General features: G+C 39.3%; 1 protein-coding gene across 2 annotated transcripts in view; it reads right to left on the bottom strand.

Annotated features, from left to right (window-relative positions):
* The window catches only part of opcml (opioid binding protein/cell adhesion molecule-like), a 391,660-nt gene that overhangs the window by 60,910 nt on the left and 305,589 nt on the right, over positions 1 to 25,161 (bottom strand). The gene's annotated exons all lie outside the window — the stretch shown is intronic.

Raw genomic sequence — 25,161 nt, 5'->3', positions numbered from 1 at the left:
GATAAGCAGGACTGGAGTGTTTTTGAAGCTACTGCGGTGTTAACATTGTCGCATGTAGCTACATGCTAACGGCAGTGAAAGCTGTAATCTTGGCTCCCAGTGTTGTTAATTTCTCCCCAATTTCAGGTCACATTACTGTTGAATCATATCCGGTTGCGTAGTATTTGGTTCAGAAGCCTTTATCTGCGATTTTTGACGGTAGAAAGTGCTGCTATATTCTATAACTGTGCACTGCTAACTATAGTAGCTGCATGCTAACGGCAGGAAAACCTGTAATCTTGGCTCCCAATTCTGGTCATTTTTCCCCAATTTTGGGTCACATTACTGCTGAAACGTATCGGGTTGTGTCATATTTGGTTTATAAGCCTTTATTGGTGTTTTCACGGTAGAAAGTGCTGCTTTATACTCCGTTGAAGCCACAGATTGTACAGAGACAGGCAGCAACAGGAACGCTGATACGGAATCTGACCAATCAGAGCAGACAGGGCTTTTATCGGACGAAACATATTCTGTGCATAAGTTAAAGTACTGGTCTCCACTTCTTAATGCACTAAATGAATGAGCATAAGTGTTGAAAAGTAAAAAATGTGTTATATTTGTAATGCTGGTTGGGATATTTTATTCTTGCATGGTATTACGTAAATCAGTGGGACTTCATTTATTTCAGAGCAGTTGTCATATTCCCTTCAGGACTAATAAGCTAATGTTCCCTAAGTTCTCTTGCTGTCAATTGATCACAAAACTCTCTAATTATGATTATAATGTTAAAGTTGTCGCTTCAATTATGATTAAGACAGCTTATTACTTCATTAAAATAGTTTAAAATATAATGATAACAGTCATGTATTCTAAGTAAAACAGCCAATATAATTATTAATGATAGAAAAAGACAGTGGATTTTTTTTTGTTCCACATTTTGAATATAAATAAAAAAGTCATGAATGATGTGTGGTCTGTGCCAGGGGATCAGAGCTGGAGTGATATCATACCATGCATCCCATTGACCTTTACATTTTCCCATTCAATTAGCATGCATGGCTAAAGCCAGCTCAATTGGTTCATTTGTGCGTGCAGCCTGGCTCTCTAAATGCCACCCAAAAACTTGATGTTGACATGGAACCTATAGTTTATAACATATTTATAACCAGTATCACATAATTCACTATATGATTCAGGTAAACAAATGAAGGACTATTCCGTGTTTTACACAGCATGTTCTCTATTTGCAACCCATCATAACTATTTTTTTTTTTTAGCTCAAATTAAAAGGGCTATATAGTCCCCCTTTAGGTAATTCCTTGTATCTGATTCTCCATTTCTCCTCAGACATTAAAACATTCAGGATGCACCCATTCACAAACAGAACTAATGACAAAATAAATTGTATTATGAAAGGACTATTACATGCAACACTCATTCCATAAAATGACAAAGATCTGTGTTCAGTTCAGCCATTAATATGAACTGCCTTAAATGCTGGCTAGCTATTTTGCCTTCATCCCATCCTTTGAATCTGCTTGATATACACCCATACATGGTATGGGTACATGGTTTAAGAAATATCATCTATATCTATATAACATCTACATACTCATGTGCTCATTGTAGATATACAAAGTACACACACATTTATAAAATGTACAAAGCAAGCTGTAATTTGAAAAGGTTAGGCTTTGTTGTCTCACTTTTTTCCAAAGTGTCAGCATCTTTTTTTCCAGGAAGTGGACACAAAATATTCACTTCGGAAAAGTGCAGTGCACGGCTTCTTTTCTTTCCAAGTGGTGAAAGTTGATACAAGTGTAACAGTTTGGCAAATTGCACATGATGTGGCACACAGCTTATTGTTAGAGAGATGTTACACAGCTGTCTGGCCAACACATCTTCACACCTATACGAAATTATAGCTCGATAGCCAAAGACTCCCAAAATGACACATACGACTGTTCTATTCACTGCTGCACGGTGGAAGTTTAATCATTTGACTCTATTCATGTGACCATTCTATTTACACATAGTAAACGTTGTGAGACAGAACTAGTTGAGTTTAGGCAACACAAATACTTAGTTAGGGTTAGTAAAACCTTTTTGACCTAAAATGGGTCACGCAAAACTTAAAATGAGGACATAACGTGAAGGACATCATTGCGTCACCAACTAAGGTCTGTATCAATTAACTCGGTTGATTTCAAAATGACAGATTACTTTTGGTTTCACATGGGACACAAACCCCGGTCTCCTGAGTGAAAGTCCTGTTTGTTTGACCCCTCCACACCAACAATCCCTCTGCAGAATCAGCCACTCTTATACTTTGACGCCTCGCTTCCTCGTTTGCTCTTGCGATGACTACTTCAGGTTGCCCCCTAACAAGAAACATAATTATCGGTCTTTGATGCATAATCGACCAATAGTCTAGTTTTCTGCCCCTATCATTTTCTCTGTGCTGTGTGGAATCTAAATACACAGAAACCCAAGTCAATTCAAGTGTCTTTTTTGTGTATGTAACCTAAAAATGTGTCTGATGTTGTAGGGCACATTATCTGACCTGTATTTTTTAATATCAATTACAACTGGAGGAGTTTAAAGGTTAATATAATACAGATATTCAGAGGATAGAAGAAAACCATGGTAGGCTCTTTTGATCATTAAGCTTAAGAAAAATGGAAAATGAAGCGATTTGTGGATACCAAAATAGCATTATGAATCCATCCTAAAAGGAAATATGCTTCTGGTCCAAGTCCATTTTAAATGTGTCATTTTCTCTCTGTCTCTTTCATGATCAAAGTCAAATCAATATGTAAAAAATGGCTGTTTTTAACTTGTTCCTGAAAACTGCAACATCTTAACCAAAGAGATATCTCAAGTCAAGTCAAGTTACTTTATTTATCCCCCAGTGGGGCAATTTGTTATGCAGCAGATAGTATAATAAAATAACACACAATCATACACACAATGCAGAGATTGCCCACCTTGCAGGCAAATTTAAAAACATAAATAATAAATCAAGTTATCTATGGTTCTTTATAGAATTAAAAAGTAGATGAGGCAATTTATCTTAATGTTGTTTCTTTGAAGAAATTGTGATCTGGTATATAATAGTTGTTGTTTCTTGAACAAGAACATCAATTGTTCTCTGAACATTCTGTTGAACCATTGTCTGTGTACATGCAAACTAAAATCATATCAGACCTCCGAAAGGTTTCTAAAGCTCCTACAATGTATCTAATGCAACCAACTGGAACAGGAGAGCAGCTGATGTCTGTGGTTATATGCTTAATGGAAGTAGCTAGTGTAAAGTTAGGTGCTAACAGCTGTCATGTAGGCGGGGGATTTCAGCAGCGATATTATATCACAGAGTATTTTGTCCATATGCTGTTGTGTATAAGCCTTTGTCCTCCAGCTACACAAACAACTTCTACATTGGAGGTGTCTGGGCGCTCACTTGGCTGTAAGTTTATACAAAAAATAGGAATTACAGGCTGTAGGATCTCTGCCAGCAGTAGAGAGAGGCGGTGAGAGATCTAGACGCAGACCGCAGTCCCTTAGCAGCCAAAAGGTCGCTTAATGTGATTTTCAAGCTATATTGAATACTGCAAAAGGTATTGTGTATTATGTGCAATGTAGAGCCAGCTAATAACATGTTCCATGAACCAAGGCCATAGCTATAAAGCGTTCCAGTAGATTTTCTGCAAAACCTGGTGGCAAAATGCGACGAAGAGGCTTCCACAATCGTCTTCCGTTTGCAGCAATTAGACCAACGCCACGGAGCTGATGTGGTAATGATTCATTGAGGACAAAATGCCACATGTGGCGCCTTTAAGAGGCTCTAAATAGGGAAGGCAGAAGGACGCAGCAGGCACCACTTTCTCAGACCCATTGACCTCTGGTAGAGATGAATGCACAAGCATCTGTGTGCGGAGTAGGTGACGGGTCCTCCAGCTTGATAATGCCAGTGGCCAGGTGATTAAAATCCCAGCTCCCCTGCCACTGGGGCTGGTGGTGGATGTGACTGGGGGCCATGACCCGTCACTCTTCGCGTCGGCACAGCCAAGGTGTTTCCGCTAGTAATTAATTAGAAAATGGAATCAGGAGCCTTCCCAAAGAGGAAAAGTATGCTTTCTCTGTGTATCTATTTAAAGTCACGGCTTGACTGATGTGATTGTATTTCTTGGAATACTTTATTTTTTTTCTAATGTCAACCGTCATTGTGCTGGTAAAATGTGGTTCATTCACAGACAGAAGAGTAGATACAGGGCAGAAATGTGAGGAATGTGAATGTGTCGTTATCAGCAGGGCACAAGAACACAATGGCATAGTAAGCATTGTTACGATACTGCACATTGTTGTCTGTTAGAATATCATTTATACATTCATGGCAATTCCCCAGTCAGACAATGCAATGGTGACATACTGTATGTGGGGATCTTTAAGCTCCAACTTTTCCTCATGAAAATGAGAAAGAAATTCAAGAAATTGTGTTTGAAGGGTCAGGACAATTCAAAACCGGTTTTCTAAGTAGGCTAAGCAACAACATAGCCCCCCACTACCCACAGCCTCTTGTGAAAGAGGTATTCAATTCAATTTTATTTATAGTGTCAAATCACAACAGGAGTTTTCTCAGGACACATTACAGACAATTTCCCCCCAAGAGCAAGCATTTGGTGTGACAGTGGCGAGGAAAACAGGCAGCAACGCTAACTCTTAGTGGGCGGCCATCTGCCGCTGCCAGTTGGGACACAGATCCTTCACTTAAGCTAAGATAGCAATAACACAAGTTCTGCCTTCAAAGTTAGGAAGTAGTGTTATACAATTATATATTTGAGTACAGTGAACTTCAAGAAACCAGTTTGAGATGATTTGAGCTTTGTGACATGGTGCGTCATGGTGCTGGATGGATAAGAAGATGGGTACACTTAACGGGATGGACATGGACAGCAACAAATACTCAGGTAGGCTGTGGCGTTTAAACAATGCTCAATTGTTACTAAAGGGACCAAGAGTGTGCCAAGAAAATATCACCCACACAATCAACAAGGCATTTTTTTTCCCAGAGAACTGCCGCTTACAGTTTTTCACGATCACTATGACAATTTTTTCAATACTTTTAACAACTTTCCTAAACTCCTTACGCACCAACCACACCTACAACACATAATTGGCAAAACAGTTAATTTTAAGCTCAAAATCACACATTGTAAACTAAACTCCAACACTGATTTTCAAAATACAATAATTCACTAACACAATACACTATTTACCAAAACAACGCAATCATGTCTCAAAATCTGTTTTCTCCCAACAGGAACATTTAGTCAATCATAGCACAATGTCATACAAAACACTATCATCCCATGGAATAACAGAAACTGCATTATTTTACATGTGTCAGGTCTGCCCTTATACAACAGACAATAGTATATTGTATTGATCATAGATTGTGTTTTGCACTGCAGTTTCTCTTGAAGCCTCTCTACATTTTTGTTTTGTTGGGTTTAGTACATTTTTTTTTATGATTAATTTTTGGGCTTTTCCACCTTTATTTGACAGGACAGCTAGTTGAGAAAGGGGTTTAGAGAGAGAGGGGGGGGAAGACAAGCAGTAAATCTCCACAAGTCAGATTTGAACCCTGGACCTCTGCGTCAAGGCATAAACCTCCAAGTATATGTGCTCCTGCTCTACCCACTGGTCCAACCGGGCCACCGATTTGTTCCTTTTGCTGCAGAGATTCAATACAAAAAATTAATGACCCATCTCCGAGTAGCTTTATAGAATGTACGGTTTATGAAAAAAAGGAGACAGAGACAGAATTGTCCTGGTACTCCTCTTCCTCTCCCTCGTGAAGGCATTGTTCTTATTTTCTGATTTCATCTACAGTATATTGTTCAAATAGGTCCTCTTTTACTGTACTACCATATGATCATGGGATTGGAAGAACCTCAACACCTGAGTGTGTTTCCTAGAAGGGAATCAGCTGTGATCGATCTATTTGCATAACTTCAATCAGCTGTTTCTCAATAAATGCATGTATAAAATCCAGGGGATATATTTGTGTTTCAATTTACAATATGATCAGCTGTTCACTTTGACTTTAGCCTATAAGTTAGGTTTAGAACATGATGTTATCTGTTCTGACATACAGTGTGAAAGCATTTGTAAATTTGGTAGTGAAGATCCATTGTTTTGGTCTTGGCGGAGCTTGTGTGTAAAAGAAGTTCAAGTATTTTAAATTTGTGTTAACTGTATGGATTTTGTGTCAAAGCAACAAGAAATGTGTTAATTGTATAGGCTACAAAGACGGATGTTGTGCTAACTGTGTTAAGAGTTTAGGAAAGTTGTTGAAAGTATTGAAAAAAGTGTCATAGCAATCGTAAAAAACTGTAATGGATTTTTTTTTTTTTTTTTCGGACCATTCTCTGTAAACCCTAGAGATGGTTGTGCATTAAAATTCCAGCAATTCAGCATTTCTGAAATACTCAAAATAAAAACCAAGCCACGTTCAAGATCACTAAAATCACCTCTCTTCCCCATTCTGATGCTTGGTTTGAACTTCAGCAGATCGTCATGACCATGTCTACCATGTCTAAATGCATTGAGTTTGCTGCCACGTGATTGGCTGATTACAATTTTGCGTTAATAAATGATTGATTGATTGATCGACTAACTGAACAAACTACTCTCTGCAGACCCTTGCAGCCCCTCGGTGTTATTTCTTTACCAGGCAGTGATGTTCCCGGAAGCAGGAGTAGAAATTCCGATGTATTTGAGGGGATACCTGGAACCTCCTCAGGCGTCTGAGGACAAACAGTCTCTGTCTTGCCTTTCTCACCACTGAGTCAGTATGCAGTGCCATGGTCAGACCCTCAGGGATTTGGACACTAGGATTGGGCATCGAAAACCGGTTCCAACTTGGCATTGTTTAAAAAATTAGAATTCCAATGGAATTTTTTATTTATTGGAATCGTCTGGAAAATTTAGTTTCGAATCCGATCATCGGTTCCAAATTTAGCATTCGCAAGTTTTGGTTTCTGTAGCGGCCACCGTACTACCAGACGCTTGTTGTGTTGCAGCCATGGAGCGCAGTAAGCAGCACTCTAGTGTGGCTGAAAAAGCCCCGTTAAAACTGTGAATCAAAATAAAATTTTCCTCTTATCTGAGAAATAAGCATGTGGCCCGTTTTAACTCCATCGAAAGGAAAAATCGGAATTGGAATCAGAATTGTTAAAATCAAAGGAATGGCCAACTCTAGTGGACACCAAGTTACTTGAAGCTGTCCACCCTCTCCACCGTGGACCCGTTAATATTAAGGGGGGTGCCCGGGTAGCTCACCTGGTAGAGCGAGCGCCTCGACGCAGAGGCCCAGGGTTTGAATCCAACCTGCTGCGCTTTGCTGCAAGTCTTCCCCCACTCTCTCCCCTTTCATATCCCAACTGTCCTATCAATTAAAGGCAGAAATGCCCAGAAAATGATCTTTAAAAAAGAAAAAAGGGTTCCTGTTACATTGTTGAATTTTTGGAAGCTTGCAATAAGGTAATATAGTAGACCGACTACTCCTTTTATTTCTTCACATTCCCATTGTTCCCATTGCCACCGTGGTAGTTTACTCAGTGCATTCACAAATCAACACATTCTCAAACACACCACATTTCTTATTCATTCTAAACATCCATGTAAACAGCCACAAGAGGCTTCCGTTTTAGTGATTTTGCAATCATTTTAACATTATTCAGCAAAACAGTATGCACTCTGAAGCACAGCATCATTGTGATCATAGCTTTTTATTTAAAACAGAATATGCCACATGAAAAAAGAAACAATGTGATTTTAGATACGATTAAAAAGCATGTGATGAACTGAAGAAAAGAAGCTTGGCTCAGGATTGTATTAGGGCGAGCCTGAACCTTTGACATCTCCCAACATCAAAGCCTCTGCTCCTGTGCCAACATTCACCAAATCTATAATAGATGCTAACTCTTCTTTCATAACAAATTACTATGCGACTGAAACATCAAAGGAATCACTGTCAGTGACTCTTTTTTTCAATCTGCCATCATATCTCGGAACAACAGACATCGGTGACAGATATCTAGGTAACATTCAGTGTTCTTGTCAGTGGTTATTGTTAATTCAGAGGCACACCCAACTCCAAGAGGAGGAACAAGAAAGGGATCCAAACATTCCAGCTTGGGAAGCGTGATTAAACACTTGGTAGGGGGGAGGGAGGGGTGGGGGGGGGGCTGCTCATGCTTTGGTGAGGTGGAAGTAAACTAGGTTAGTTTTCCCACTGGCTGGTAGAAGGGACAAGTGGTGACACCTGCCTTCAAACTTCCAAGCTTTCTCTGTTCAAAGGCAGCTTTTCATATGGGACCCATTGCATCTTATGTTCCAGGATCCGGTCCAAAGTAATGACAGCAGCACTGAAGCAAATCCAAATGGAAAAGTGTGATGCAGTGCGTCAATATATTACCTTGTGATCACCATGAGAAAAAGCACCATGCACATGCTGGCTGAGATAGCTGGGTCTTTTATGCCTTGTATTTACAAGTCCAGACTTTCAGCCATGTGTTCATTTTATTGATGAGCTGGCCTCTCGTACCTTTTTCAGTATTTCCTGGCGTATGCACTTCCAACCTGTGGGCATATATTTTGCATTACTATGTAGTTATTTTCTCTTATACAAACCAGATGATATGAAGGCCAGAGATTTCACTTTTCAGATGCCAAGTACAAGAGCTGACAAAATCGCAGTAGGAGAGTTCTTCATCATAACGTTTCTCCTCCTTCCTCCACATACACTATTCATGCAAACCCAGCTCACTCACTTAAATAGCTGGAAGACTTTGAAAACGCTTCTTTAGCCCGTCTTTGTATATGCCAGCTGAATTAGTGTGCTAAAAACAGCCTTCAGAAGAGAAGAAGTTGAACATGGAAATCTACCATTTTGTGGAGGACAAGAATCACGACCATTTCAAATAAAAATAGTAATAATAAAAAAAGTTTATTTAATATATCACCATTTACAGAACAGAGTCACAAAGTGCTTCACAAGAGTAAAATTGTTTAAAAAAATAAGACCAAAATCAAAAGAACAAGCAATAAAAAAAGAATAAAAGCCACTGCTGCTCCTATTATTATTATTATTATTATTATTATTATTATTATTATTATTATTATTATTATTATTATTATAGCTTTGGCACGTGAGCAGAGGCTTTGATAAGGGTGGTGATGGCGCAGTGGATATGACACATGCCTTTGGTGTGAGAGACCTGGGTTTGATTCCCACTGCGATACATCAACCAATGTGTCCCTGAGCAAGGCACTAACCCCTAGTTGCTCCAGAGGCGTGCGACCTCTTATATATATAGCAATTGTAAGTCACTTTGGATAAAAGCGTCAGCTAAATGACATGTAATGGAAAAAAATAAGTAAAGTAAAACGGAAAAACAAAAGTAGAAACATCAGCTGCTTATCAAAAGCGTCAACAGGGACCACAGAGTGTATGACCATAAGAAGCGTGTTCCACAGTGTCGGAGCCACTACTTCAAAGGCACCTTTCGTTTTTAGCCGAGCGCGAGGGACAACCAGTCATCCCTGGTCAGAAGACCTGAGTGACCTACTGATAATAAAAGGATGGAGCTAATCAGAGGTGTACACAGGTGCCTGACCATGCAAGGCTCTACTGAAAATGGTTCCTGAAACTGAAATTGAACTGAGTCTGCACTACTTAAAGTGCACAATGATATTGCCTTGTCTGTAGATGCCGGGAATCCTTCTGTTTTGGTGCTTTTGGACCTCACGGCGGCATTTGATACAGTGGATCATGCAGTCCTCCTCTCTCGCCTTGATCAGTGTGTAGGCATCCGAGGCTCAGTACATGGTTTAGATCCTATTTGGCAAATAGTCATGTCATGATTGGTGACTTATCCTCGTCAACTGCTCCTCTTTCCTGTGGGGTACTCCAGGGTTCTATTCTTGGCCCCATCCTGTTTTCCTTATTTATGTTGCCTTTAGGGGCTATTATAAGAAAACACAACCTGTCTTTTCATTATTATGCAGATGATTTACAAATGTATTTGCCTATGAAACCGAATGACAGTGTTGCACTAGACTCCCTCCTTAGCTGTATTAATGATATTAAGTTGTGGCTTTCACAAAACTTTCTTCATTTGAATGAAGCTAAAACTGAGTGTATCATCTTTAGAACTTCAGACATGCCAGGCGGTCCAGCTTTGAGTTTGGGAGCCCTAGCTTCATACCTTAAGCCAGCTGTCAAAAATCTGGGGGTTACTTTTAATTGCAACATGAAATTTGATAAGCAAATCAGCAATGTTTTTAGAATGAGCTTTTTCCAGCTTCGTCTCCTGGCTAAAGTTAAGCCCTTCCTTAACAGGCATGATCTAGAAAAGGCGATCCATGCTTTTATTAGTTCAAGGTTGTATTACTGTAATGCTCCTTATGTTGGTCTGAATCAGACCTCCATCTCACGCCTTTAACTTGTACAGAATGCTGCTGCTCGCTTTTTAAGAAATACATCTAGGCGCGCACACATCACTCCTGTTCTCTATACCCTACATAGGCTCCCTGTGCGTTTTAGAATCCATTTCAAGATTTTATTGTTTGTTTTTAAGGCCTTAAACAGCCTGGCCCCGGAGTATTTGTCTTAACCCTGCGTGAGCACAACCGGTCCTTGTGGTCCTCAAATCAGCTGGTTTTAGAAGTCCCAAGGTCAAAGTATAAACGGTGGGGTGATCGGGCTTTTGCAGTAGCTGCCCCGAGACTCTGGAACAAGTTACCCCCTGAAATTCGGACGACTACAGATGTAGCACTTTTTAGGTCTAGACTTAAAACTTATCTGTTTAGAAAGGCTTTTAATACATAGTAGTGGTGTGACATTTTCCCTCTCCTATTTTCTATGTAACCTTTTCTGATTTTATTGTTTCTATGTGTCATTCTTTTTATTGTATGGTATGTTATATGATGTGTGTTTTAGTCTTAGTTTCTGATGTGAAGCACTTTGGATACCTGTTGGTTACTGTAAAGTGCTATATAAATAAATGTTGATTGATTGATTGGTTGATTGATTGATTGAAATTGATATGACGCCAATGTAAGGAGGATGGGATGGGAGTGATTGGAGTCGTCCTGCTGGACTTTCTGCAGCGTTCTGGACCAGCTGTAGACGGTCCAGAGACGACTTGTTGATGCAGGTGAAGGTGAAGGGAATTGCAGTAGTCTAGCCGGGATGATATAAAAGTGTCAATGATCATCTCAAGCTCAGATTGTGATACAACAGACCAGAGTTCGGCAGCATTTCTGAATTGGAGGAAACATGTACGGGTCAATGATTTGATATGTTAATCAAAATACATAGCATGATCAAACATAACACCAAGATTTCCGTGTTTAGACTGCACAGACAGGGACCTCAAACACTGAGCAACCTTGGAAGCTGTGATATCTGAACGATAAGTACCTCAGTCTTATCTGCATTGAGCTGTTAAAAGCCATCTAGTCCTCAGACAATTTTTCAGTTTTTCAGTCTCATCAAGCTCAAATGAGACATACAACTGGATATCATGAGTGTTACAATGATATAAGATCTATTTGAATTGGCTAATACCTAGTGGAAGCATATACAATACAAATCATTTAGGACCTAAAAAACTGAGACACATCACAGAAAAGGACAGACGTTTCAGACGTATAGGGACCAAGTGACTAAGAAAAACTCTTTTCCGAGAAAGGTGGAAAAGTGAACCATACCAGGGCGCTCCCAGAGACACTCACCCACTGCCTAAGCCTTTCAATCAGGATGCTGTGATCCACGGTATCAAAAGCTTGCCATGCCGCAGAAGCACCAAAACAGAGCATTCACCCACATCAGAAGACTACGTTATATTATTGGACATTCCGAGAAGAGCTGTTTCAGTGGAATGCTTCTGATGGAAACCATATTCAAATTTATCTAGAATGTTGTGTGCAGTCAATTCAGCAGTGAGCTGTTTGGTTGTCTTTGGGGTTGAAATCCCTGGGGGAAAATGAGGTCAGCAAAGTAAGATCAGAGAACTACTTCACTACTGTTCTTAAGTACAAAAAGACTGTATCTGTACTCTACTGGAGTATTATTTTTTTCTCCTACTTCCACTTTTACTTCAGTACATATTTTCAACGAGTTTAATACTTTTACTCCGATACATTTTTTATGTGCTGCATCATTACTCGTTACTGTTGTGAATTCCTCATGCTACGGAGACTGTGTAGGTTACAGTGTGTGTAGTTATGGCTATGTAAGAAATCCCTGAGATCGCCTCGTGTTTCTATTCATTACTTTTAATTCGTTGCCTGTTAGGAAGTCAGAGACGATGTAAGTTTGTACTCTTTCTATTTAGCTATTGTTGCAGCAGAGTAATCTATTCCTGAGTTGTTTCAGTCTGCAGTGAGTACTGAATGTTAACCGTTTGACCCTGTGATGTGAAGCTGCTAGTTTATCTTGATGTTGCTAGCTTGCTAACTTTCCTGTTCATCACACATGTTACTAGCTAGTGTGTGATACGTTTTTTTGGGGGGCTTTAATCGTTACTGTGCTGGAGAGGATGTTCATTTTACTTGCACAGTGTGTTTCAGTATTTGTTAATAAGTGATTAATAACCCACTGTTATATCAGATAATAGTAGTTTTAACAGCTGTGACATTAATGTACCTTTTTGGGGTTTATTTCAGAAACTTCCTTCATATATCCAGCAAATGTACAGCTTGTGACTGCCTGTAATGCACCATCTTACTACCACGTAAAAAGTTGAACGCCACCTGGTGACTCGTGCTCTCTGATAGGAGCCCTGGAACAGCTAATACACATTAGCCAGCATTCACAGGGTTAAAATCCCAACAGTTACAATTACAAAAATGTTACAAATCATTCCTTGTATTGCTGCTACAGCCAGGGACGTCGTTAGACCTATTTTAGGGGGGCTGAAGCTACCCCAAAATGTCCCTAAGCCCCCCTGAATAATAATAAGAACAACAATAAAAATTTGATTTATCCTCATTCATATTTAGACGCAACAAATGATATATATATAGCTACAAAAAAATAGCAGAAAAGTTGGAAGTTAGACAGAAGTACAGAGAGTCGTGCTATCAAGATGATGCACCGCACCGTCTCGTTGTATTGGTGTGAACTGGCAGCTTTCAGAGCGTTGTGAGTAACTGGAGGATTCATCTCATCTCGTCGCATCTCTTTGGTCTGAACTCGCTATTCACCCCCCACACCCCCCCTCCTGCACACACACACACACACATACACACACTGATACACACATTAATGGTGAAAGGAAGATTGATTACACGTAGTGATACAGAGTGAAATTGTAAGTTTTTAATGACCTGCTTACCTATAGCTATGTTTTCTTGAGGTAAGGGAAAGGGGATATTTTTGTTTGTTATGGAAAACTATAGTCTAGCTAGAGTGAACGAGCGAAATACAAGAAATGGTTAACTTAGCAAGCTAATCACAACTCTTTATTCATTGCCAATAATATAGCCTATCTCTATAGTAGGTATATTTTAGAACAATATCAATCCCCATAGAATTTTTTTGTCACTGAAAACTAAATGTCATAGGGTCCCTGTTAATGCTATTGTACCGGTGTATCCTTCAATTCATTGAGCAGATGAGATGGATATTGGAAGATATTTCAGCAGAGAGAAAGAGAAGCAGGAGATTGGCAGAGCAGTTGATTCTGATTGAGGTCATTAGTGGTCTATACGTCTAAGGATTGTTTGGTTTTCTTCTAACAATCAGCATTTGTTGGCAGGTCTAGGTACTATGCATAGCCTAAACTAAATTATTTAATTATATTTATTATATATGCTAGCTATATTCTAACCAATTTAACTTGCTGCATTCATTGGCTGTGATAAATTAAATAAATATGTAGATGTTGCCTAAATGTAGGCTAGGCTAAAGATGAGCACATGCCCACAGATATACATAAAAATGAAAATAAAAAAAATAAAATGAAAGCAATCCTACATACAGTACTGTTACATGTGCCTCTCGTGTGTGTGCGTGTCTTGTTTTCTCCCTCTGTCTCTCTCCCTCTCTGTCCCTCATTCTGCCCTCCTCCCTCTGCCTGTTGCACACCTGAGTGTCAGCAGTGCTCAGCTAGAGTGGGGGAGGTGATAAGAAGGCAGAGAGTGAAGGGACAGAGGCACATGGAACACACCAGTTAGTTTGGGCTGGAGGTTACCGGTAGTTCAGTTATTCGTCTTTTTTTGTTTGTTCTAGGATTAGTTTACCCTTTTTAGTTAGTTTAGGGGGAGACGCGGGGAGCAACGGCCCACTGCGAGTTTGGTCCAGCGTCTTCCCATCTTTTGTTCTTTTTGGCCGGGGTCTTCAGTCCCTTTTGTTTCTCTTTGTTTGTTACTTTTGGGAATATTCATTATTTAATAAAACTTGTTGGATAATTGTTAACATTGTGTCTGGCATCCTTTTTATATGTTGCATCCTCCAGTCCCTTTCGAGCCTTTGTTTGTTCCTTTTAAAGGGAGGCCGTAACAAGTACATACAGTATATACAGTATATATTCCATTACTTCAAATCTTTTATTCCTTCCGCCATCAGGTTATTGTATTTAGACAGTAGCCACTTTAAATAGGATCAGTATTAATATCTTACATTATAAAATATGCAGTGATGCCTATTTTTTTTCTTTTTCTTGTACTGCTATTTGTCATATTTGTTTAACTTACCAACTTATTAGCTGTCTGGCCTCTGTTTTTAGACATTTTGGATGTTTCATGTGACCAATTTGCATTTCGAAGTTATGAAATTAGCATCAGGGTTTAGCTTTATCTTAAAGGATAAGACAGAAGGAACCGAGTAGACATGGAAGAAGAGGATATATCTGTCCCTTTTTACTTGTTAACATCTTGGTTTTTTGTTTTTTTTTTTTTTCTTTTACAGTAACGAAAGATGTCCGTGCAAAGATTTTACAAACGCAAGTTACAAATACCCTGGGGGCTAAGCCCCTCCCTGTCTTTCAAGCCTAGTGACGTCCCTGGCTACAGCCAAAGGAATTGTGAGTGTCCGTTAGGCTAAACATTTGAAATAATATAAACAATATGATATTCAAACTTTTGACTGTTTTCTTTAAAAACTAAATAACACAATACTTTTACTTTCAGTACTTGAGTAGTAAATGTTAAAATAAACTACTTGCAATACTTAAGTACAAAAATGTTGAAGTCTTTAATATTTCCACTTAAGTGTGTTGCTTAAAGAGCACTTCAACTTCTACTCAAGTCACTTTTTTGATTGAGCACTTGTACTTTTATTCAAGTCTGGGTCTCTAGTACTTTATACATGCCTGAGTAAGATGCCCTCGACTCCTTAACCCTACTGTTAAACTCAGTTAAGAGGTCTTTGTGATAGAGATGGTGAACATGGTGCTTGGTTGATTTCCACTGTTGTTCAGCCCTCCAACATGGAGGCTGGAAACAACAAATGGAGTCATTTAACCAGGGCGATGACTTGACCAGAGCACGTTTTCCTCCCATCCCCGAATGCTGTTTGGAGTAGACAGACCCTCCTTCAGAGCACTTTGGAGGAGGGTCTGGCAAAGCGAGACTAATACCATACTAGTCTATATTCATGACATTCCACTTCTGGGGTTGCTCTCGTTCTGCTGTAAATTCCGTCGAATGTCATTTTTTTCGGATGTCCCATGAACCTTCCTCTTTCTTTGTGTTGGTGTTCTAACCTCCGGTGGATTTCTGAGGACTATGGTTAACTGCTCCTCAGATCTCTGCAGGGTAAATCCAGACAGCTAGCTAGACTATCTGTCCAATCTGAGTATACTGTTGCACGACTAAAACTACTTTTGAATATTCACGTTCCACAAAAACAAGTTCCTTCTCTAGGCTATATGGCAGAGGACCGTGGCTCTGTCCGGCGCTTAGCACTGCCCGTGACGATTGTAATTGGTGTAAAGAAATACCAATAAACCAGAGCACGTTTTACTCCAATTCTGGAATGCTGTTTGGACTAGCCAGACCAAGGTCTGGCAATGCGAGACTAATATCTCTCAGCAACAGTGCTTTGCTTGTTTATCACAAGAGGCTTCCTCAGGAGATAAATATATGGTGGGATATCATAGTCAAATGAGATGCATATAATGGGCCTCAAGCCTTACTGCTTGTATATCTTAACTGAAATTTCAAAGATAGGAAAAATCCTATCATCCTATTACAGAAGCAACTCCTGAACTCATGGCTGGGTCCTATCCTATCTCAGACCTCCTGTCTTTTCTTAACTTAAGAAATCCTAACTCTAACTGTAAATGTAATTCTTCCATCAGCACTCATTCTGCCTTTGGTCAGAATGTAATGTAATGTCAAAGACAGATCTGCATCCTCACTCTTAGCGAAAAAAGAAAGTGCACGATCACTGACAGAGCCCCATGCCTGCTTGTAGGCCTTTCCAGAGCCGGATGTAGCACGTCGATCAAAGTCAAAATGAATTGTCTTGTCAGTCAATATATACTCATAAATACATGGTCGGGGAAATTAAAAGCATCATCATAAAGTTTGAGAAGCCTTTCAATCACTGTATTTCGGTGGTCATGTTGTTCCGTATCGTTGTCATTGCCATATAGACGTAAAAAAAGTGCTGCTGCCCTTTTTGGCAGTTATTATGGCAGTTATTTTTTGATTCAGGACAGGGTCTCATCCCTAAATGTCATCCCTAAATTAGGATGGTTCCTAAAAATTCCTATCATAAGATAACGTACGACTTATTTTTCCTAAATGCAGTTAGGAAACATGTTTCTGTAATACATAGATTCTAAATGTCATCCTAAAGTGAGATAAGATAGGATTTCAGAATTTTTTTGAAGTTTTTGTTATGAGGCCCCAGGTGATCGAACACGTCAAAGCGTTTCAGGATAATATAATAAATTGATTTCCTCATGTTGTTTCAGAAACTGCAAGCTTAGCTGTCACATGATCTGATTAACAAGCACAAAAGATAAAACATCAGTTTGACAGAAAGTGTACTGCACAGTGTCTTCTTCGGTGCATTGAAAGAAATGGAATAGTTCCATATGGTGTGTTTGTCTATCTGCAATCTAATGGCATACTTTAAAATGCTATCCATAATCTAATCATCACTTGAAACTGGTGACTGGTAAATGTAATATCAAGTTGATTTTACAGAGAAGAGTGCATCATATGAATCTCACGCAGCGTTGCTTATATTCACAACATGCCCAGTCAGCCTACAAATTAAATGAGTGGCAGTGTAATGTGAATGTTCACTTTAGAAATGGAAAGAGACAGAGTAACCACAATCAAGATCTAATTTTCTCTTCTATCCCATGTTCACAGTCTCTTCCAATCCGCATTCTTGTCTGCTGCCTTTTCATGCCTGCAGTTATATTTTCACACAACAGATTTTAAGGTTTGTGCCAAATTAAAATGTAATGCATCCTGCAGAGCACCAAGAGACTATCTTGCAGCACATTTTGAATACATTCTGCAGTTTCTTCAAGCAGGTGAAGGCAGGGTGCTCAAACAACAATTCAAACATAAACTATTGTTTTCAATCTTTATTCTGTCTCGACCACACCCTTGACATTGAATCCGCAGTGTGTAGAGATGATTTTTGTGCCACGAACTGAAGTATTTGCTGATGGTTGTATATTTTTTTGAGAAAAAAAGTTTGGTCAGAGTCAGTAGAAAATGTATTCTGGATTTGACCTTGTCAATCTTCAAAGCCCAATATCTGCTGCTGTAGGAGTGCTGTATTTGTAATGGCTTGGGCAACCACTTCGTGGAAGTCAGCACAGCAGGTACAATAATCACTGAAACGATTCCTCCCGTAACTCGACTGATTCAATTACTAGAATCATCGATGCAAAATTATTTGCCTTGAAGCTTCGTTTAATGAATGTAACTAACTTCATACCGCTCACTGTATTTCCGCACGGATGATTATTACTGTCGCACAACGGAGTAACGCTGTGGACACATTCCGTGCCCGTAAAGATTGACGGCACGGATTACAAAATGGAGAAAGAGAGCCAAAACAGTCTGGGGCTTAGAGAAGAGACGACAAAGTGTCCAAAGTTTAGGATCATTTCAAACTCTCAGTCTAACGTTCCTCATCTATTCCACGGAGTGGACCGGTCACATGGTAACATTAACGCTAGCATTTGCACACTTTGCCGACTTTCAACTGGCTCCATTTGCCTGGTAATACGTATATTATTAATTCATCCCTTTTTCAGTAGATCACAGAGTCGTATGGACAGCTTTGTGAGTTCACAGACAGCATTTTAAACATGATTATCACAGAACAAAAATTTCTTTAAAGAAACGGAATGTAATATGGCACTTGCATGCACTAAATAGGTATATTTTTTAGAAAGATAATATTATTGTATACAATTTAAACAATACCAATGTTGCTTTTTCTGAAAAAGAAAGCACTCTTTTGAATATTTACTAGTGCTCTTTACTACGATAAAAGTATTTATTATCCAATTACTTGAATAATCAATGGAATAATTTGTAGAATACTTGATTACTAAAATATTCGATAGCTACTATCCTACTGTACCCAATGGCCAAGTAAAGCAAGGCCATTTTAGTGAGTATACCATAAAACACTGTTCCTTCATTATGTTCTAAATGTCCAAGGTGAAGATGTTTAAACCACAGACTGACAAAGAAATCACAAACTTCAGCCAATGGTCTTTCCTGCCTTCCCAATTCCAAGCAAAAGTTAAACACTGAAGCTATCCACCTCCTTCCCAACATTATAGAACTGGAGGTCTCTTGGAACAGAAAAAAGCCCACAGTTCAGAACTTGTCTGGTAGCATGACAATGACAATGATAATTGAAGCAATTACAAAGACAAGGAGAAGACGCAGGAAGACCAGGATCATACATTCATCCAACGCAACAAGACTTTAAAAGAACATCTCTGTATTCCCAACATGTATACACAGTATCAGGTCTGATCCCTTATAAAGGATGAGTCTGGATTCACTGATGAGTTGTTTGCTCATAAAGGTCATGCAAATGATCCTTCATATAATCCAATAATACATTTTTCAGACTGTAGCAGATGCTTTACTCTCCAACTGAGGGCCCAACAATGGGATAAATCAATGGGATGTGGATGGGGTATACAATATGATACTTCTCTTTTACATTCTGAGCTAGCAAGACAGGCTGTACAACCACATATTTACAGTGAGTGTCATTTATATAATGGATAAACATCCCAAGTAGCCAGAAATAAGAATTTGCAAATTCCAGTCAGTGTCAGATTCTGGCTCCAGCAAGCATTCTTCTCAATGGCTACAGGCAAACCAGTGAAAATATGTGATCATCAAAACCGTCTAATGTGACTCCCAGCTCCAGCTCACAAATCTATTTAATTTCAAAAATACATCTGTTCATAAAAAGGAAGAATATCTGAGATGTGGTGCCACTTGCATGTATAAAAACATAACATGGCTCTTCCTAACTGTGCAGGCCTTTTACATTTTACATATATTTACTTTCAAAAGAAAGTATTTTGGTTTTACATTTACTTTCATCCATTTGGCACGTGCTTTTTGTCTTTGTCAATGTACAATATGAGCAGTTTTGATAGTTTTGAATTCTGACAGGAAGTTACAAAACATGAAGTTAGAACAAGAAATAGAAAATGGGTACAAATTTGAGTATCCATTAGGGTTGCATCAAAATGAAAATTCTTGGCCTGAATATAATAAAAAAAACTTGGCTGGAGGCCGAATAACCCAAACAGTTTTTCGCATTTGTTTTTCATTTATTTTGCCAATTTTTATAGTCAAAATGTGCTTTTTCGGCCTTTTCAGTAATTTGTCCAAACACTGAAAGTGCTTTTTTTTGCTATTTTCAGCCAAATAATTGCGGTTGCCGAACATTCAGTGCATCCCTAGTATTCACCATCTCAAGTTTGAAAGTGGCCGATTGAACCAATAGTATTCCCCTAGAACAGCAGACACCTTGCCACAGTATTTGGACTCCAGGTTAGGGTAAAATGTAAAAAGAAAGTTGCAGTTGAATGAAAATCCGACAAAGATTGGAGTGGTTGGCGCCCATCTGGGTGGCTGTGGCTCAGTGGTAGAGCGGTCTCCTGTCAATTGGAAGGTTGGTGGTTTGATCCCTGGCCCTGCAGTCCCATGTCAAGACACTGAACCCTGAGTTCCCCCTGATGCTGTGCATCGATGCTGTGTGAGTGTTTATCTCATGAGCAGGCACCTTATACGGCAGCCTCGGCCACAGCGTGTAAATGTGTGTGAATGGTTCCATCTGCCTTTCCGTCCATGTGCACAGCAAGATATGCATGACTAATGATATTCCATTTCTTTATTTATAAGGATAACACATTATTAATCAGCATCTCTGTAAATGTGTCAGTGTTAGCCAGCTGGCTAATTTTGAAATGCAATCCTTTGGCGAAATGTTTATAAGCTGAGATACTGTATGTATGTATTGCATTTGCTCGGGTTAAAACATTTGCTATATTTTCCTTAAATCTTAAATCAGTCCATTCTTTCCCCCCCCCCCCCAAACATATCCTCTTTGCTGCCGCTCTTTCTTCCGTTTGTTTTTTTTTTTTTTCCCCCCCGTAAGACAAGTTCCATCCTGTTTGGTTTGATCTGATGATCTGTACCATGGCACTGCCTTCACTCTAAATCCACCAATACCTTCGTTCTTGCCATTAAAGATTTTAGTCCAACAGAACTTTCTGTCTGATGTGCACTGTTGATATTTCATTGAGGAGACAGCATGTACACCACTGATGTTTGGAAAGTTGGCAGTTCAGACCTTTGCTAATGCAGCAGCATGTGTAAAAACAACTGATGAGATTCTACCATCCAATCAATCCACTGTACACTGCATGGCTATGTTGTATAATGGCCAAAGGAAGTAAGGGCATTTTAAAGCACTGCAATGACCTAAGGTGCAAACATTGTTCCTTCAGTACCTTCTCAGATGATAATACTTAAACCAAAGACTGCTGAAGTAATTCAAGAGATAACAACCTTAGGCCAAATGTGTTTCTAGCCTCTCATGAATTCACATCCACCTCCTTCCCAACTTAGTTAGTTTAGTCTATATCCTTGACGTTCCACTTTTGGGATTGCTCCATTTGTGGCCGGAAAATCCGTTGCCTTGAGCCTCCTTTGTGTTGGCATTTTAACTCAGGTGGATTTGTGAGGACTATGGTTAACTGCTCCTCAGATCTCTGCAGGGTAAATCCAGACAGCTAGCTAGACTATCTGTCCAGTTTTCTGTTGCACGACTAAAAGTACACATCTTCCACCAAAACAAGTTCCTTCCAAGCCTTTTTTGCAGCGGCAACGTGGCTTTTCTCCACTGCTTTGCAACGCCCAAGACGACTGTGATTGTTTTAAAGACATAAACCAGAGCACATTTTCCTCCCATCCCTGAATGCTATGTGGAGTAGCCAGACTCTCCTCCAGCGCAAGAGGGTCTGGCAATGCAAGACTAAAAATAGTTTGACATTTTGAGAAATGCACCTATTTGCCTTGTTGTCAAGTTGAGAAGATTGATACCACTTTCATTAGACATGTATAATTTTCAGCCAAGATCTTCTCTAGAACTAATATTCCTGGCTATTATCAAATGGCACACATGTCATAATCTGCTAAAGTCTGTTTGGGTACATGCTGAGGAAGATATTCATTACCACTCTCCCCCCTAAAAAATTAGGTCTGTCCAGGAAATTACAGTTTCAAACCAACAGAAAGATTTGCCAGCTGGCCTGGTGTACCAAATTTGAACAGATTACTTAGAGGGAGATCAGCAACAAAACCTGATCAGTGTATGCCCTAATGCTGGGATACTTTGGGTTCAGTCTTACTGAAAAATTAAAAAAGGGAGCCAATGCTTCTCTACTTGCCAGTTTCTGTTAAAAGATAGATGTGGGTTGAGCCCCTGCAATGGACTGGCTTCCTGTCCAGAGGGGTGTATGGCTAAGCTGCTTCACGCCTAAAAAACATGTAGATAATCTCCTTAGCAACGGGCAACCTCAGCTTAAACAGGGCTTACTTTTTAGACTAAACAGACTGACTACCCATCAGATGAGTGTATCATCTTGCAGTTTGATGCTCTTTCATCGAATGAAAACATCTGAGCAAAATCAGGTGGAGTGATGATTACATATCCGAAAATTAGGCCTCAGGGTGATACAAACTGTAGGATGAGATGTAAAAATGTCTCAGAGCAAATGATTTATAGTACACACAGTGCTCTTGCATTTGAAACATCAAATCATGTATTTGAATGAAAGCCAAGGAAGCTGGTTGCATGTGGTCTGGTCTCCACATGTGCTCATCATGCGCACATTGTGCCAAACAGGAAAATGAAAACAGTGCATCCCAGGCCAAATGTCCATCGAGCTCAATAGGTGAGAAATTGAAAGTGAAAATCCCCACCAGCCTCAGGAAAGAACGAACACTTTTAAATGTGTTACACAAGCAAAGCTTAAAGGGCTTACTCTCCAATTCCAGTTATCCTAATGTTGTGGAATATTTCAAATGCCTCATTACTAGCATTTTACGAGAAAGGCAGAAGCCTCTCTCTACTCTATAATGAGCCCTGCAGCTTATTAGACCAGTGTGCATTGCATTGGAAGGACCGATGCTTTCTCTCTTCTTGTTCTCTTTATGGCAGAGAGGCCTTGGGCCCTAATCACAAAAATACAGAGCTACATCATTACACTTGACGAAACTAAAGAGGATAATCCTGTAGTCCGTTTAGGGTATTTTATAATTGAATTGAATAACTCTTGCCTTCATCTCACGGTGCACTGGCATTCTGTTGAGGAGATGCCATATCTCGTCAAGGTTTCTCTCGAATGGATGCCCTAAAATGGACGTGAATCAAAGTGTTCCCCACCGGAGCAAATGTTAGTCGGCCATGCAGAGGCCCCCTGATGATCTGGACCAATGTTGGCAATGTGTTGCAGCACTGTTGGTGAGGCTAAACATATTACCACAGTGTCCATTCACTACCTCCTTCATATTAACTTGCAGAGGAGGAAGCCATATTCTTCCCCCAATCTGTCACCCAATGAACCTAGCTACCCACTGAACATTACTTAGGTCCCTCCCCTCTGCCCCTTCCTCCTACTGTTACTGCAGTTTAATACATACTATGCCATTCGCACAAGTAAATTGACAAAATAGTAAATTTTTTAACCCTACCAAACCTGAGATAATTTTTACAATTCATTGTCCGTCTGGTTTTATTTTCTAAAAAAGCTTGTAAAACATCAACCCTGTTGTCTATAGTCAATCTGTGAGCATAATATTTTTGAATGTAAAAAATGTTGTATGACCTTAAAGACCAATACATAAATAAAACATGAATCTCACAGATATTTACTGATATCACACACAGAGCAATAAAAGCTAAGCCAATCTCCTGTCTAAATCAGTTCTCATATGTCTTGGGAGTCAAACTGTGAAGAAATAAACATTATAACTTATACAGTTGACTAAATATTTTTTTTCCCCAAAAAAGTCCAGACGCTTTTGCCCTCATGACATTCACTTATGCCAATAATCAAAATAATAATGTCATATTTATTTATATCACACACACACAGCAATGCTACACAAGCATTTGTGTTGTCTAAAACAGTTCTCCTATATATTTGGAGTCATGCAGTGCAAAAATAAACATAATGAACATTATAACTCATATAAAGGACACACTTTTTTTCTTCAAAAATGGCCCAAATGTATGCCAAATCTCAAAACAGTGACGCCATTCTTCTCTGTAGAACGGTAATAGATGATCTTTGATCACATTAGACTATTCTGACCTGGAGTGATCTATCTTTCCCACTATATACTCTTTGTTCTCGCTCGGATTCCCATATAAGGCTTAATGTGTGACGGACCTGCCTTCCCATTGGTTGAAAAACATCAACACACTCTTGCAAAGCATCATGGGAGATTTATGCTAGATGGTAGCACGGAGCTAGCGGCAGAAATGACCGAAAACGTGATAAATTATGGACATCAAGTGGATGAATCTTGGATGTAAGAGTTTGGATCTAATGCTAAACGACCCCGAAAAAGGCACAAGTTCTAGGCTGGATAGAAAATCACCTGTAAAGGCTAAAAAGACACCAAATACACTCCTGTGATGGCTAACTCCTTAGCGTTTAGATGCAAAAATCGGTAAGTCTCTAACTATTGGTTATGGTTATTAAATGATTAAAATATGAATCAGAGGTGCCGTTTTAGATCGTATACGATCTTTTAGGTTCCTGAGGGTGTGTATGTGCACTGTTTGTTAGAAAACAATGACCTACATTTCGTTACATATGTGCCTGCACATTGTATCAATGACAAAATTGAATTGAAGTGAATATTTAGTTGTATCAAAACTATCCAGTACCAGAACTATTGGCTCCTTTGGAAAAAATAACTGTCAAACATGCAGAATAAAACATGAGCATTTATAGATTTGAAGAAAACTCTTCTTTAATCCAAAATTATGACAAGTTCCTCAGACAAGCAGCCTTGTTTCTTTGAGCACTCTATCCAGCTATACAAACAGTTCATCCTGTGAATTCTGATTAGAATTCCAGTCATTCGGACACTTAAAGGGCATTAAACTGTACAACCACTATACTGTACGTGGCATGAATAATACTGTATATTGCAAGGCCTCTTCTCTTTGCTCTCAAACTGTACATGAAGAAGGCCAAAGTGCTGACACTGGAACTGGAGTTTGAATGTTGCAATCGGAATGCATGAGGAATCCAAACATGGAGTCACATTCTTTGAATGTGAAAGCTGGACAGCCAGTGCTTACGCTGTAACTGTTCTTAGGCTTAGCTAAGTCTCCTCTAGCACCTCTTTTTAATAAACAAGCTCTATTTTAATGCTTTTTGTGCACTCTGGCACTGTGAATTAGAAGAGTGTTTTGAGTGTACAATGAGAAAAATAGCTTATGGAAATGTCCTTCCCCTGGGCCCTTAGCTTTCTGAAAACGTGTCACCCTGAGGAAGGTGGGTTTAAAAGTAAAGAAACTACAGGCTTATGTATTATTTACTATGGCCTAAGCTTTAGATAAAACAATAA

This window comes from Perca fluviatilis, chromosome 16, assembly GCF_010015445.1.
Source record: "Perca fluviatilis chromosome 16, GENO_Pfluv_1.0, whole genome shotgun sequence".
Lineage (NCBI taxonomy): Eukaryota > Metazoa > Chordata > Actinopteri > Perciformes > Percidae > Perca > Perca fluviatilis.
The sequence above is the reverse complement of the archived record's forward strand: the minus strand, read 5'-3'. Positions and strand labels throughout refer to the sequence as shown.